Source organism: Struthio camelus, chromosome Z (assembly GCF_040807025.1).
Source record: "Struthio camelus isolate bStrCam1 chromosome Z, bStrCam1.hap1, whole genome shotgun sequence".
NCBI lineage: Eukaryota > Metazoa > Chordata > Aves > Struthioniformes > Struthionidae > Struthio > Struthio camelus.
In genome coordinates, this window is record NC_090982.1 from 218,577 (window position 1) to 234,076 (window position 15,500).

Below are 15,500 nucleotides of genomic sequence, written 5' to 3' on the forward strand. Positions count from 1 at the left end.
CCGTGGCCCCGGCAGTGCCCCGCGGCTCTGCGGCCTGCAGGCCGTGCCCGGCTCCGCCAGCGGAAGCCCCCGTCTTGTCTTGCGGCGCCAGCAGTTGCGCCGTGCCCTCCGTGCCGTGCCGGCTCTTGCCCGGCTGGATGCTGCCAAGCGAGCAGCACAGGGCCTGGCCCTCCTTGTGCCACCTTTGCCCCACTGACTCCAGCGGGGCTGCCTGCTGTGTCCCAGGTGGGGAAGAGAGTGGGCAAGAGCAGCTGTGTGGCTCCAGCTGGGAAAGGCTTGCCAGCGTGGCGCAGCGCCCCATCCCAGTCCTCGCGGTGGCTTGGAGACGCGCCTGAGCGCAATGACCGCTGCCCTCTGGTGCTCCCGCTAGCCTTTCAGAGCGGGAAGCCCCTCGCTGTGCCTAGGGACGGTGGAGGCGATACGCAGACTGGGCCGGAGGGAGGGTTTTTGCGGCAAAGGAAGGCGTGGGCCCTGCGGCAGCAGGGAGAGCCCTGCCGTGGGGGCGCCCGCTCCAGCCCCCCTGCCCGCTTTGGGAGAGCGCGCGTCGGCTTTGGCCTCCTCCCTCCACCTGGCGCCCCCCCCCGACACCCCCCCCCCGCCGCCCACACTACTACTGCCGAGCCCAAGGCCCATCTCCACACGCCAAGCCCAAGCGCTGCCCACCCGTGCCGGGGCAGCCAGGGCAGGGCACGAAGGGCATCAGAGAGCTGCGCTGCGAGACGCGCCGCAGTAGGGGGACGGCAGGGGTGTTCGGGCAACGGCCATGCGGCTGGCAGAGGGCCTGTGAGACGCCTGCGGGCAGGCCCTGGGCCTCTCTCGCAGCACTGGCCTGAAGCCCGACGCCAGTCGCCAAAGCGGCACCCTTAGGCTGGGCCCCTGCTCTGGCCTTTGGCCTGCCACAATTGCTAAGGCAAATGCCACAGCTGTAAGGCCTTTTGCGAGCTCCTAGGCCAGCCCACAGCCTGATCCCTCAAGCGCCCTCGTGAGGGGCTCCTCCATGTCCTGTGTTCCGGCGGGCCGGGAAAGGGAGGGAGGGAGGGAGGGCGGGCGGTCGACAAATGTGTCGCCTAGGCGTTCCCGCCGAGCAAGAAGGGTGCTGTTACAGAAGGGAGCGAGAAAGGTTGCGTGAGGAAGTTTATCAGCAGCCGGAGGCGTGAGTGCTCGCAACACTGCCATCCCAGGGATCTGGCGGGCCCCAGCTGATGGACCGAGCGTCGGGTCTTGAGCGGTGCGCTCGGGGGCTGCTGTGGCTGCTTCAGTCCGAGGCGGCCTTCCTCGGCAGCTCTCCACGCCTCGTCGCTTCCCGTGGGCGGTGGCTGCAGAGCGCGTGGTCAGGAGAGCCTGGGAAACCTGACGGCGTCCACGCGGGCTTCCTCGGGGCCTGGGACAAAGCAGAGGAAGGGAAGCGGTGAGAGAGGCCGCCGCGCCGGGCCTGCTGTGCGGCCTCGCCTCAGCCCGCCTTGCTCTTGGCAGGCCAGCTGCGAGGGGCCGTGGAGGGAAAGGAGCTGGCGCTGTGGCCCCCCCCCACCCCCCCCACCCTCGCCTCGCCCCGCTGTGGCGTCGCTGTTGCTGGGAGGACGCGGTGGGCGAGGGGGAAGGCCGCGGGGGCAGCGGAGGGCTGGCCGAGGGCCGAGGGGTGTGCGAGGAAGGGCTGCGTCGTTGCAGCGCTGGCAAGGCAGAGGCCCTGCAGCTGGGGCTGCCTGAGGGGAGGCGCCTCAGGGATGGAGGCCTCGAGGGAGGCAGGCCGGAGCTGAAGGGCCTTGGCGTGCCGGCGGCATGCAGGGAGGGGGTGGCCTGTGCACGGGCAGCTAGGCAGAGCCCGCGGCTGGGGCTCGGGGGCCGAGGGGCGGGGGTGCTGCGCTGCCGCAAGGCGCGCGGCTTCCCCAAGGCGGAGGGCGGTTGCGCGCGGGCTCTGCGGCTGGACGCAACTTACAGGCTGGCCTCCTGAAGCGCTGCGCGGCGCTTGGGCTGCCTGCCCACTCCCACCAGCGAGCCTGCCAAGGAGAAGGGACGCTGTTGAAAGGTGCTGCCGTGCTGAGCTTCGCCAGGCTGTGCTGCGCTGCCGTGGGCTGCCCTGGTGCAGGCACCCTAGCCCCTGCCCTTGGCCGGGGGGGGGGCCCTTGCGTGCCCACTGCTTCTGCTGGCCCTGCCTGGCGTGCGCAGCGCTCTCGGTGCCCGTGGCCCTTGCTTGTCCGCGGGCAAGGGAGGCAGCACTTCCTACCTGCTCTGCCTCGGTGCCTTCGGTGCGCACCAGGAAAACGGGCTGCGCGAGCCCCTGCACGATGGCGGCGATCCTCCGGATGTGGCGGGGATGGGGGCTGTTGCGCAGCTCGGGGAGCCTGTCTGGCGGCTCGGGCGCGCGCGTTTCGGCCCCGAGGACGTTGCGCGGCACTCTCTCCCGGTGGAAGATGCGGGAGAAGGTGTCAGGGCTGCGAGAGAGCAGAGAGCGCCATGGGCTGCTGGAGGGGGCCGGCGGCCGCCTTGCTGAGGGCTGCCCTGGGCACAGCGCAGGGCGAGGCAGCCAGCGAGCCGCAGAGCGGGAGCCGGGGCTGGCGCCTTGCTGCCTGCTGGCTGCAAAGCTGGCCCCAGCGGGGCGGGCGCGTGCTGCCGGGGGCGTGCGGCTGGCGCTGGGGCAAGGCAGCGAGCGAGCAGCAAGGGGCTTTGCTGGGGGCCGCGCGGGGCAGCGCGGGGCCAGCGCAGCTGGGCCCGGCCGGCTCCCTCGGCGGTGGCCGGCCGGGCCGAGGCCAGTGCGCAGCGGCGCCCGGCACCCGAGCTCTGGCCAAGGCGGCTGCAGGCCGCTGCAGGGAGCCCCGCAGTGGCCGAGCAGCCGTGGGCGGCCGTGGGCAGAGGGCCGGGAGGCTGAGGGAGGGCAGCGGCAGGGTCGCGCGTGCGCAGCCACGGCACTCACCCGTCCTGCGGAGCCGCCTTCCTCCTGCGCTGCCCGCCCAGCTCGAGCGTCTGGTAGTCGGGCGCACGCAGGAGAGGAGGCGCCGGGCGCCGAGCGAGGGTGCACGGCACGCGCCTCTCAGCGTCGGGCAGGGCCCGGGGCGGAGCCCGGGCTGCGCTGCCCGCAGCATGGCCTGGCCTCCGGGCATGCGCCATCCTGTCGGGGTGGCGAGGAGGTGCAGACTGGCAGGCGCCGTGGCCCACGGCCGTGCAGCACCGGCACCTCCATTGTGAGTGCGGCGCGGGGCCATTGTGAGGCGCCCTGGGTTGCCCGGAGACGTGGGGCGGGCGGGGGGTGGGGGGGTGGGGTGGGAGGGGGTGCCGAGGGGCCGTGGGGAGGGGCTGGCCCCCCCGCAGGCCGTGGCCCCGGCAGTGCCCCGCGGCTCTGCGGCCTGCAGGCCGTGCCCGGCTCCGCCAGCGGAAGCCCCCGTCTTGTCTTGCGGCGCCAGCAGTTGCGCCGTGCCCTCCGTGCCGTGCCGGCTCTTGCCCGGCTGGATGCTGCCAAGCGAGCAGCACAGGGCCTGGCCCTCCTTGTGCCACCTTTGCCCCACTGACTCCAGCGGGGCTGCCTGCTGTGTCCCAGGTGGGGAAGAGAGTGGGCAAGAGCAGCTGTGTGGCTCCAGCTGGGAAAGGCTTGCCAGCGTGGCGCAGCGCCCCATCCCAGTCCTCGCGGTGGCTTGGAGACGCGCCTGAGCGCAATGACCGCTGCCCTCTGGTGCTCCCGCTAGCCTTTCAGAGCGGGAAGCCCCTCGCTGTGCCTAGGGACGGTGGAGGCGATACGCAGACTGGGCCGGAGGGAGGGTTTTTGCGGCAAAGGAAGGCGTGGGCCCTGCGGCAGCAGGGAGAGCCCTGCCGTGGGGGCGCCCGCTCCAGCCCCCCTGCCCGCTTTGGGAGAGCGCGCGTCGGCTTTGGCCTCCTCCCTCCACCTGGCGCCCCCCCCCGACACCCCCCCCCCGCCGCCCACACTACTACTGCCGAGCCCAAGGCCCATCTCCACACGCCAAGCCCAAGCGCTGCCCACCCGTGCCGGGGCAGCCAGGGCAGGGCACGAAGGGCATCAGAGAGCTGCGCTGCGAGACGCGCCGCAGTAGGGGGACGGCAGGGGTGTTCGGGCAACGGCCATGCGGCTGGCAGAGGGCCTGTGAGACGCCTGCGGGCAGGCCCTGGGCCTCTCTCGCAGCACTGGCCTGAAGCCCGACGCCAGTCGCCAAAGCGGCACCCTTAGGCTGGGCCCCTGCTCTGGCCTTTGGCCTGCCACAATTGCTAAGGCAAATGCCACAGCTGTAAGGCCTTTTGCGAGCTCCTAGGCCAGCCCACAGCCTGATCCCTCAAGCGCCCTCGTGAGGGGCTCCTCCATGTCCTGTGTTCCGGCGGGCCGGGAAAGGGAGGGAGGGAGGGAGGGAGGGAGGGCGGGCGACAAATGTGTCGCCTAGGCGTTCCCGCCGAGCAAGAAGGGTGCTGTTACAGAAGGGAGCGAGAAAGGTTGCGTGAGGAAGTTTATCAGCAGCCGGAGGCGTGAGTGCTCGCAACACTGCCATCCCAGGGATCTGGCGGGCCCCAGCTGATGGACCGAGCGTTGGGTCTTGAGCGGTGCACTCGGGGGCTGCTGTAGCTTCTTCAGTCCGAGGCGGCCTTCCTCGGCAGCTCTCCACGCCTCGTCGCTTCCCGTAGGCGGTGGCTGCAGAGCGCGTGGTCAGGAGAGCCTGGGAAACCTGACGGCGTCCACGCGGGCTTCCTCGGGGCCTGGGACAAAGCAGAGGAAGGGAAGCGGTGAGAGAGGCCGCCGCGCCGGGCCTGCTGTGCGGCCTCGCCTCAGCCCGCCTTGCTCTTGGCAGGCCAGCTGCGAGGGGCCGTGGAGGGAAAGGAGCTGGCGCTGTGGCCCCCCCCCCACCCCCCCCACCCTCGCCCCGCCCCGCCCCGCTGCGGCGTCGCTGTTGCTGGGAGGACGCGGTGGGCGAGGGGGAAGGCCGCGGGGGCAGCGGAGGGCTGGCCGAGGGCCGAGGGGTGTGCGAGGAAGGGCTGCGTCGTTGCAGCGCTGGCAAGGCAGAGGCCCTGCAGCTGGGGCTGCCTGAGGGGAGGCGCCTCAGGGATGGAGGCCTCGAGGGAGGCAGGCCGGAGCTGAAGGGCCTTGGCGTGCCGGCGGCATGCAGGGAGGGGGTGGCCTGTGCACGGGCAGCTAGGCAGAGCCCGCGGCTGGGGCTCGGGGGCCGAGGGGCGGGGGTGCTGCGCTGCCGCAAGGCGCGCGGCTTCCCCAAGGCGGAGGGCGGTTGCGCGCGGGCTCTGCGGCTGGACGCAACTTACAGGCTGGCCTCCTGAAGCGCTGCGCGGCGCTTGGGCTGCCTGCCCACTCCCACCAGCGAGCCTGCCAAGGAGAAGGGACGCTGTTGAAAGGTGCTGCCGTGCTGAGCTTCGCCAGGCTGTGCTGCGCTGCCGTGGGCTGCCCTGGTGCAGGCACCCTAGCCCCTGCCCTTGGCCGGGGGGGGGGCCCTTGCGTGCCCACTGCTTCTGCTGGCCCTGCCTGGCGTGCGCAGCGCTCTCGGTGCCCGTGGCCCTTGCTTGTCCGCGGGCAAGGGAGGCAGCACTTCCTACCTGCTCTGCCTCGGTGCCTTCGGTGCGCACCAGGAAAACGGGCTGCGCGAGCCCCTGCACGATGGCGGCGATCCTCCGGATGTGGCGGGGATGGGGGCTGTTGCGCAGCTCGGGGAGCCTGTCTGGCGGCTCGGGCGCGCGCGTTTCGGCCCCGAGGACGTTGCGCGGCACTCTCTCCCGGTGGAAGATGCGGGAGAAGGTGTCAGGGCTGCGAGAGAGCAGAGAGCGCCATGGGCTGCTGGAGGGGGCCGGCGGCCGCCTTGCTGAGGGCTGCCCTGGGCACAGCGCAGGGCGAGGCAGCCAGCGAGCCGCAGAGCGGGAGCCGGGGCTGGCGCCTTGCTGCCTGCTGGCTGCAAAGCTGGCCCCAGCGGGGCGGGCGCGTGCTGCCGGGGGCGTGCGGCTGGCGCTGGGGCAAGGCAGCGAGCGAGCAGCAAGGGGCTTTGCTGGGGGCCGCGCGGGGCAGCGCGGGGCCAGCGCAGCTGGGCCCGGCCGGCTCCCTCGGCGGTGGCCGGCCGGGCCGAGGCCAGTGCGCAGCGGCGCCCGGCACCCGAGCTCTGGCCAAGGCGGCTGCAGGCCGCTGCAGGGAGCCCCGCAGTGGCCGAGCAGCCGTGGGCGGCCGTGGGCAGAGGGCCGGGAGGCTGAGGGAGGGCAGCGGCAGGGTCGCGCGTGCGCAGCCACGGCACTCACCCGTCCTGCGGAGCCGCCTTCCTCCTGCGCTGCCCGCCCAGCTCGAGCGTCTGGTAGTCGGGCGCACGCAGGAGAGGAGGCGCCGGGCGCCGAGCGAGGGTGCACGGCACGCGCCTCTCAGCGTCGGGCAGGGCCCGGGGCGGAGCCCGGGCTGCGCTGCCCGCAGCATGGCCTGGCCTCCGGGCATGCGCCATCCTGTCGGGGTGGCGAGGAGGTGCAGACTGGCAGGCGCCGTGGCCCACGGCCGTGCAGCACCGGCACCTCCATTGTGAGTGCGGCGCGGGGCCATTGTGAGGCGCCCTGGGTTGCCCGGAGACGTGGGGCGGGCGGGGGGTGGGGGGGTGGGGTGGGAGGGGGTGCCGAGGGGCCGTGGGGAGGGGCTGGCCCCCCCGCAGGCCGTGGCCCCGGCAGTGCCCCGCGGCTCTGCGGCCTGCAGGCCGTGCCCGGCTCCGCCAGCGGAAGCCCCCGTCTTGTCTTGCGGCGCCAGCAGTTGCGCCGTGCCCTCCGTGCCGTGCCGGCTCTTGCCCGGCTGGATGCTGCCAAGCGAGCAGCACAGGGCCTGGCCCTCCTTGTGCCACCTTTGCCCCACTGACTCCAGCGGGGCTGCCTGCTGTGTCCCAGGTGGGGAAGAGAGTGGGCAAGAGCAGCTGTGTGGCTCCAGCTGGGAAAGGCTTGCCAGCGTGGCGCAGCGCCCCATCCCAGTCCTCGCGGTGGCTTGGAGACGCGCCTGAGCGCAATGACCGCTGCCCTCTGGTGCTCCCGCTAGCCTTTCAGAGCGGGAAGCCCCTCGCTGTGCCTAGGGACGGTGGAGGCGATACGCAGACTGGGCCGGAGGGAGGGTTTTTGCGGCAAAGGAAGGCGTGGGCCCTGCGGCAGCAGGGAGAGCCCTGCCGTGGGGGCGCCCGCTCCAGCCCCCCTGCCCGCTTTGGGAGAGCGCGCGTCGGCTTTGGCCTCCTCCCTCCACCTGGCGCCCCCCCCCGACACCCCCCCCCCGCCGCCCACACTACTACTGCCGAGCCCAAGGCCCATCTCCACACGCCAAGCCCAAGCGCTGCCCACCCGTGCCGGGGCAGCCAGGGCAGGGCACGAAGGGCATCAGAGAGCTGCGCTGCGAGACGCGCCGCAGTAGGGGGACGGCAGGGGTGTTCGGGCAACGGCCATGCGGCTGGCAGAGGGCCTGTGAGACGCCTGCGGGCAGGCCCTGGGCCTCTCTCGCAGCACTGGCCTGAAGCCCGACGCCAGTCGCCAAAGCGGCACCCTTAGGCTGGGCCCCTGCTCTGGCCTTTGGCCTGCCACAATTGCTAAGGCAAATGCCACAGCTGTAAGGCCTTTTGCGAGCTCCTAGGCCAGCCCACAGCCTGATCCCTCAAGCGCCCTCGTGAGGGGCTCCTCCATGTCCTGTGTTCCGGCGGGCCGGGAAAGGGAGGGAGGGAGGGAGGGCGGGCGGTCGACAAATGTGTCGCCTAGGCGTTCCCGCCGAGCAAGAAGGGTGCTGTTACAGAAGGGAGCGAGAAAGGTTGCGTGAGGAAGTTTATCAGCAGCCGGAGGCGTGAGTGCTCGCAACACTGCCATCCCAGGGATCTGGCGGGCCCCAGCTGATGGACCGAGCGTCGGGTCTTGAGCGGTGCGCTCGGGGGCTGCTGTGGCTGCTTCAGTCCGAGGCGGCCTTCCTCGGCAGCTCTCCACGCCTCGTCGCTTCCCGTGGGCGGTGGCTGCAGAGCGCGTGGTCAGGAGAGCCTGGGAAACCTGACGGCGTCCACGCGGGCTTCCTCGGGGCCTGGGACAAAGCAGAGGAAGGGAAGCGGTGAGAGAGGCCGCCGCGCCGGGCCTGCTGTGCGGCCTCGCCTCAGCCCGCCTTGCTCTTGGCAGGCCAGCTGCGAGGGGCCGTGGAGGGAAAGGAGCTGGCGCTGTGGCCCCCCCCCACCCCCCCCACCCTCGCCTCGCCCCGCTGTGGCGTCGCTGTTGCTGGGAGGACGCGGTGGGCGAGGGGGAAGGCCGCGGGGGCAGCGGAGGGCTGGCCGAGGGCCGAGGGGTGTGCGAGGAAGGGCTGCGTCGTTGCAGCGCTGGCAAGGCAGAGGCCCTGCAGCTGGGGCTGCCTGAGGGGAGGCGCCTCAGGGATGGAGGCCTCGAGGGAGGCAGGCCGGAGCTGAAGGGCCTTGGCGTGCCGGCGGCATGCAGGGAGGGGGTGGCCTGTGCACGGGCAGCTAGGCAGAGCCCGCGGCTGGGGCTCGGGGGCCGAGGGGCGGGGGTGCTGCGCTGCCGCAAGGCGCGCGGCTTCCCCAAGGCGGAGGGCGGTTGCGCGCGGGCTCTGCGGCTGGACGCAACTTACAGGCTGGCCTCCTGAAGCGCTGCGCGGCGCTTGGGCTGCCTGCCCACTCCCACCAGCGAGCCTGCCAAGGAGAAGGGACGCTGTTGAAAGGTGCTGCCGTGCTGAGCTTCGCCAGGCTGTGCTGCGCTGCCGTGGGCTGCCCTGGTGCAGGCACCCTAGCCCCTGCCCTTGGCCGGGGGGGGGGCCCTTGCGTGCCCACTGCTTCTGCTGGCCCTGCCTGGCGTGCGCAGCGCTCTCGGTGCCCGTGGCCCTTGCTTGTCCGCGGGCAAGGGAGGCAGCACTTCCTACCTGCTCTGCCTCGGTGCCTTCGGTGCGCACCAGGAAAACGGGCTGCGCGAGCCCCTGCACGATGGCGGCGATCCTCCGGATGTGGCGGGGATGGGGGCTGTTGCGCAGCTCGGGGAGCCTGTCTGGCGGCTCGGGCGCGCGCGTTTCGGCCCCGAGGACGTTGCGCGGCACTCTCTCCCGGTGGAAGATGCGGGAGAAGGTGTCAGGGCTGCGAGAGAGCAGAGAGCGCCATGGGCTGCTGGAGGGGGCCGGCGGCCGCCTTGCTGAGGGCTGCCCTGGGCACAGCGCAGGGCGAGGCAGCCAGCGAGCCGCAGAGCGGGAGCCGGGGCTGGCGCCTTGCTGCCTGCTGGCTGCAAAGCTGGCCCCAGCGGGGCGGGCGCGTGCTGCCGGGGGCGTGCGGCTGGCGCTGGGGCAAGGCAGCGAGCGAGCAGCAAGGGGCTTTGCTGGGGGCCGCGCGGGGCAGCGCGGGGCCAGCGCAGCTGGGCCCGGCCGGCTCCCTCGGCGGTGGCCGGCCGGGCCGAGGCCAGTGCGCAGCGGCGCCCGGCACCCGAGCTCTGGCCAAGGCGGCTGCAGGCCGCTGCAGGGAGCCCCGCAGTGGCCGAGCAGCCGTGGGCGGCCGTGGGCAGAGGGCCGGGAGGCTGAGGGAGGGCAGCGGCAGGGTCGCGCGTGCGCAGCCACGGCACTCACCCGTCCTGCGGAGCCGCCTTCCTCCTGCGCTGCCCGCCCAGCTCGAGCGTCTGGTAGTCGGGCGCACGCAGGAGAGGAGGCGCCGGGCGCCGAGCGAGGGTGCACGGCACGCGCCTCTCAGCGTCGGGCAGGGCCCGGGGCGGAGCCCGGGCTGCGCTGCCCGCAGCATGGCCTGGCCTCCGGGCATGCGCCATCCTGTCGGGGTGGCGAGGAGGTGCAGACTGGCAGGCGCCGTGGCCCACGGCCGTGCAGCACCGGCACCTCCATTGTGAGTGCGGCGCGGGGCCATTGTGAGGCGCCCTGGGTTGCCCGGAGACGTGGGGCGGGCGGGGGGTGGGGGGGTGGGGTGGGAGGGGGTGCCGAGGGGCCGTGGGGAGGGGCTGGCCCCCCCGCAGGCCGTGGCCCCGGCAGTGCCCCGCGGCTCTGCGGCCTGCAGGCCGTGCCCGGCTCCGCCAGCGGAAGCCCCCGTCTTGTCTTGCGGCGCCAGCAGTTGCGCCGTGCCCTCCGTGCCGTGCCGGCTCTTGCCCGGCTGGATGCTGCCAAGCGAGCAGCACAGGGCCTGGCCCTCCTTGTGCCACCTTTGCCCCACTGACTCCAGCGGGGCTGCCTGCTGTGTCCCAGGTGGGGAAGAGAGTGGGCAAGAGCAGCTGTGTGGCTCCAGCTGGGAAAGGCTTGCCAGCGTGGCGCAGCGCCCCATCCCAGTCCTCGCGGTGGCTTGGAGACGCGCCTGAGCGCAATGACCGCTGCCCTCTGGTGCTCCCGCTAGCCTTTCAGAGCGGGAAGCCCCTCGCTGTGCCTAGGGACGGTGGAGGCGATACGCAGACTGGGCCGGAGGGAGGGTTTTTGCGGCAAAGGAAGGCGTGGGCCCTGCGGCAGCAGGGAGAGCCCTGCCGTGGGGGCGCCCGCTCCAGCCCCCCTGCCCGCTTTGGGAGAGCGCGCGTCGGCTTTGGCCTCCTCCCTCCACCTGGCGCCCCCCCCCGACACCCCCCCCCCGCCGCCCACACTACTACTGCCGAGCCCAAGGCCCATCTCCACACGCCAAGCCCAAGCGCTGCCCACCCGTGCCGGGGCAGCCAGGGCAGGGCACGAAGGGCATCAGAGAGCTGCGCTGCGAGACGCGCCGCAGTAGGGGGACGGCAGGGGTGTTCGGGCAACGGCCATGCGGCTGGCAGAGGGCCTGTGAGACGCCTGCGGGCAGGCCCTGGGCCTCTCTCGCAGCACTGGCCTGAAGCCCGACGCCAGTCGCCAAAGCGGCACCCTTAGGCTGGGCCCCTGCTCTGGCCTTTGGCCTGCCACAATTGCTAAGGCAAATGCCACAGCTGTAAGGCCTTTTGCGAGCTCCTAGGCCAGCCCACAGCCTGATCCCTCAAGCGCCCTCGTGAGGGGCTCCTCCATGTCCTGTGTTCCGGCGGGCCGGGAAAGGGAGGGAGGGAGGGAGGGCGGGCGGTCGACAAATGTGTCGCCTAGGCGTTCCCGCCGAGCAAGAAGGGTGCTGTTACAGAAGGGAGCGAGAAAGGTTGCGTGAGGAAGTTTATCAGCAGCCGGAGGCGTGAGTGCTCGCAACACTGCCATCCCAGGGATCTGGCGGGCCCCAGCTGATGGACCGAGCGTCGGGTCTTGAGCGGTGCGCTCGGGGGCTGCTGTGGCTGCTTCAGTCCGAGGCGGCCTTCCTCGGCAGCTCTCCACGCCTCGTCGCTTCCCGTGGGCGGTGGCTGCAGAGCGCGTGGTCAGGAGAGCCTGGGAAACCTGACGGCGTCCACGCGGGCTTCCTCGGGGCCTGGGACAAAGCAGAGGAAGGGAAGCAGTGAGAGAGGCCGCCGCGCCGGGCCTGCTGTGCGGCCTCGCCTCAGCCCGCCTTGCTCTTGGCAGGCCAGCTGCGAGGGGCCGTGGAGGGAAAGGAGCTGGCGCTGTGGCCCCCCCCCACCCCCCCCACCCTCGCCTCGCCCCGCTGTGGCGTCGCTGTTGCTGGGAGGACGCGGTGGGCGAGGGGGAAGGCCGCGGGGGCAGCGGAGGGCTGGCCGAGGGCCGAGGGGTGTGCGAGGAAGGGCTGCGTCGTTGCAGCGCTGGCAAGGCAGAGGCCCTGCAGCTGGGGCTGCCTGAGGGGAGGCGCCTCAGGGATGGAGGCCTCGAGGGAGGCAGGCCGGAGCTGAAGGGCCTTGGCGTGCCGGCGGCATGCAGGGAGGGGGTGGCCTGTGCACGGGCAGCTAGGCAGAGCCCGCGGCTGGGGCTCGGGGGCCGAGGGGCGGGGGTGCTGCGCTGCCGCAAGGCGCGCGGCTTCCCCAAGGCGGAGGGCGGTTGCGCGCGGGCTCTGCGGCTGGACGCAACTTACAGGCTGGCCTCCTGAAGCGCTGCGCGGCGCTTGGGCTGCCTGCCCACTCCCACCAGCGAGCCTGCCAAGGAGAAGGGACGCTGTTGAAAGGTGCTGCCGTGCTGAGCTTCGCCAGGCTGTGCTGCGCTGCCGTGGGCTGCCCTGGTGCAGGCACCCTAGCCCCTGCCCTTGGCCGGGGGGGGGGCCCTTGCGTGCCCACTGCTTCTGCTGGCCCTGCCTGGCGTGCGCAGCGCTCTCGGTGCCCGTGGCCCTTGCTTGTCCGCGGGCAAGGGAGGCAGCACTTCCTACCTGCTCTGCCTCGGTGCCTTCGGTGCGCACCAGGAAAACGGGCTGCGCGAGCCCCTGCACGATGGCGGCGATCCTCCGGATGTGGCGGGGATGGGGGCTGTTGCGCAGCTCGGGGAGCCTGTCTGGCGGCTCGGGCGCGCGCGTTTCGGCCCCGAGGACGTTGCGCGGCACTCTCTCCCGGTGGAAGATGCGGGAGAAGGTGTCAGGGCTGCGAGAGAGCAGAGAGCGCCATGGGCTGCTGGAGGGGGCCGGCGGCCGCCTTGCTGAGGGCTGCCCTGGGCACAGCGCAGGGCGAGGCAGCCAGCGAGCCGCAGAGCGGGAGCCGGGGCTGGCGCCTTGCTGCCTGCTGGCTGCAAAGCTGGCCCCAGCGGGGCGGGCGCGTGCTGCCGGGGGCGTGCGGCTGGCGCTGGGGCAAGGCAGCGAGCGAGCAGCAAGGGGCTTTGCTGGGGGCCGCGCGGGGCAGCGCGGGGCCAGCGCAGCTGGGCCCGGCCGGCTCCCTCGGCGGTGGCCGGCCGGGCCGAGGCCAGTGCGCAGCGGCGCCCGGCACCCGAGCTCTGGCCAAGGCGGCTGCAGGCCGCTGCAGGGAGCCCCGCAGTGGCCGAGCAGCCGTGGGCGGCCGTGGGCAGAGGGCCGGGAGGCTGAGGGAGGGCAGCGGCAGGGTCGCGCGTGCACAGCCACGGCACTCACCCGTCCTGCGGAGCCGCCTTCCTCCTGCGCTGCCCGCCCAGCTCGAGCGTCTGGTAGTCGGGCGCACGCAGGAGAGGAGGCGCCGGGCGCCGAGCGAGGGTGCACGGCACGCGCCTCTCAGCGTCGGGCAGGGCCCGGGGCGGAGCCCGGGCTGCGCTGCCCGCAGCATGGCCTGGCCTCCGGGCATGCGCCATCCTGTCGGGGTGGCGAGGAGGTGCAGACTGGCAGGCGCCGTGGCCCACGGCCGTGCAGCACCGGCACCTCCATTGTGAGTGCGGCGCGGGGCCATTGTGAGGCGCCCTGGGTTGCCCGGAGACGTGGGGCGGGCGGGGGGTGGGGGGGTGGGGTGGGAGGGGGTGCCGAGGGGCCGTGGGGAGGGGCTGGCCCCCCCGCAGGCCGTGGCCCCGGCAGTGCCCCGCGGCTCTGCGGCCTGCAGGCCGTGCCCGGCTCCGCCAGCGGAAGCCCCCGTCTTGTCTTGCGGCGCCAGCAGTTGCGCCGTGCCCTCCGTGCCGTGCCGGCTCTTGCCCGGCTGGATGCTGCCAAGCGAGCAGCACAGGGCCTGGCCCTCCTTGTGCCACCTTTGCCCCACTGACTCCAGCGGGGCTGCCTGCTGTGTCCCAGGTGGGGAAGAGAGTGGGCAAGAGCAGCTGTGTGGCTCCAGCTGGGAAAGGCTTGCCAGCGTGGCGCAGCGCCCCATCCCAGTCCTCGCGGTGGCTTGGAGACGCGCCTGAGCGCAATGACCGCTGCCCTCTGGTGCTCCCGCTAGCCTTTCAGAGCGGGAAGCTCCTCGCTGTGCCTAGGGACGGTGGAGGCGATACGCAGACTGGGCCGGAGGGAGGGTTTTTGCGGCAAAGGAAGGCGTGGGCCCTGCGGCAGCAGGGAGAGCCCTGCCGTGGGGGCGCCCGCTCCAGCCCCCCTGCCCGCTTTGGGAGAGCGCGCGTCGGCTTTGGCCTCCTCCCTCCACCTGGCGCCCCCCCCCCGACACCCCCCCCCCGCCGCCCCCACCCCTCCGCCCACACTACTACTGCCGAGCCCAAGGCCCATCTCCACACGCCAAGCCCAAGCGCTGCCCACCCGTGCCGGGGCAGCCAGGGCAGGGCACGAAGGGCATCAGAGAGCTGCGCTGCGAGACGCGCCGCAGTAGGGGGACGGCAGGGGTGTTCGGGCAACGGCCATGCGGCTGGCAGAGGGCCTGTGAGACGCCTGCGGGCAGGCCCTGGGCCTCTCTCGCAGCACTGGCCTGAAGCCCGACGCCAGTCGCCAAAGCGGCACCCTTAGGCTGGGCCCCTGCTCTGGCCTTTGGCCTGCCACAATTGCTAAGGCAAATGCCACAGCTGTAAGGCCTTTTGCGAGCTCCTAGGCCAGCCCACAGCCTGATCCCTCAAGCGCCCTCGTGAGGGGCTCCTCCATGTCCTGTGTTCCGGCGGGCCGGGAAAGGGAGGGAGGGAGGGAGGGCGGGCGGTCGACAAATGTGTCGCCTAGGCGTTCCCGCCGAGCAAGAAGGGTGCTGTTACAGAAGGGAGCGAGAAAGGTTGCGTGAGGAAGTTTATCAGCAGCCGGAGGCGTGAGTGCTCGCAACACTGCCATCCCAGGGATCTGGCGGGCCCCAGCTGATGGACCGAGCGTCGGGTCTTGAGCGGTGCGCTCGGGGGCTGCTGTGGCTGCTTCAGTCCGAGGCGGCCTTCCTCGGCAGCTCTCCACGCCTCGTCGCTTCCCGTGGGCGGTGGCTGCAGAGCGCGTGGTCAGGAGAGCCTGGGAAACCTGACGGCGTCCACGCGGGCTTCCTCGGGGCCTGGGACAAAGCAGAGGAAGGGAAGCGGTGAGAGAGGCCGCCGCGCCGGGCCTGCTGTGCGGCCTCGCCTCAGCCCGCCTTGCTCTTGGCAGGCCAGCTGCGAGGGGCCGTGGAGGGAAAGGAGCTGGCCCTGTGGCCCCCCCCCACCCCCCCCACCCTCGCCTCGCCCCGCTGTGGCGTCGCTGTTGCTGGGAGGACGCGGTGGGCGAGGGGGAAGGCCGCGGGGGCAGCGGAGGGCTGGCCGAGGGCCGAGGGGTGTGCGAGGAAGGGCTGCGTCGTTGCAGCGCTGGCAAGGCAGAGGCCCTGCAGCTGGGGCTGCCTGAGGGGAGGCGCCTCAGGGATGGAGGCCTCGAGGGAGGCAGGCCGGAGCTGAAGGGCCTTGGCGTGCCGGCGGCATGCAGGGAGGGGGTGGCCTGTGCACGGGCAGCTAGGCAGAGCCCGCGGCTGGGGCTCGGGGGCCGAGGGGCGGGGGTGCTGCGCTGCCGCAAGGCGCGCGGCTTCCCCAAGGCGGAGGGCGGTTGCGCGCGGGCTCTGCGGCTGGACGCAACTTACAGGCTGGCCTCCTGAAGCGCTGCGCGGCGCTTGGGCTGCCTGCCCACTCCCACCAGCGAGCCTGCCAAGGAGAAGGGACGCTGTTGAAAGGTGCTGCCGTGCTGAGCTTCGCCAGGCTGTGCTGCGCTGCCGTGGGCTGCCCTGGTGCAGGCACCCTAGCCCCTGCCCTTGGCCGGGGGGGGGGCCCTTGCGTGCCCACTGCTTCTGCTGGCCCTGCCTGGCGTGCGCAGCGCTCTCGGTGCCCGTGGCCCTTGCTTGTCCGCGGGCAAGGGAGGCAGCACTTCCTACCTGCTCTGCCTCGGTGCCTTCGGTGCGCACCAGGAAAA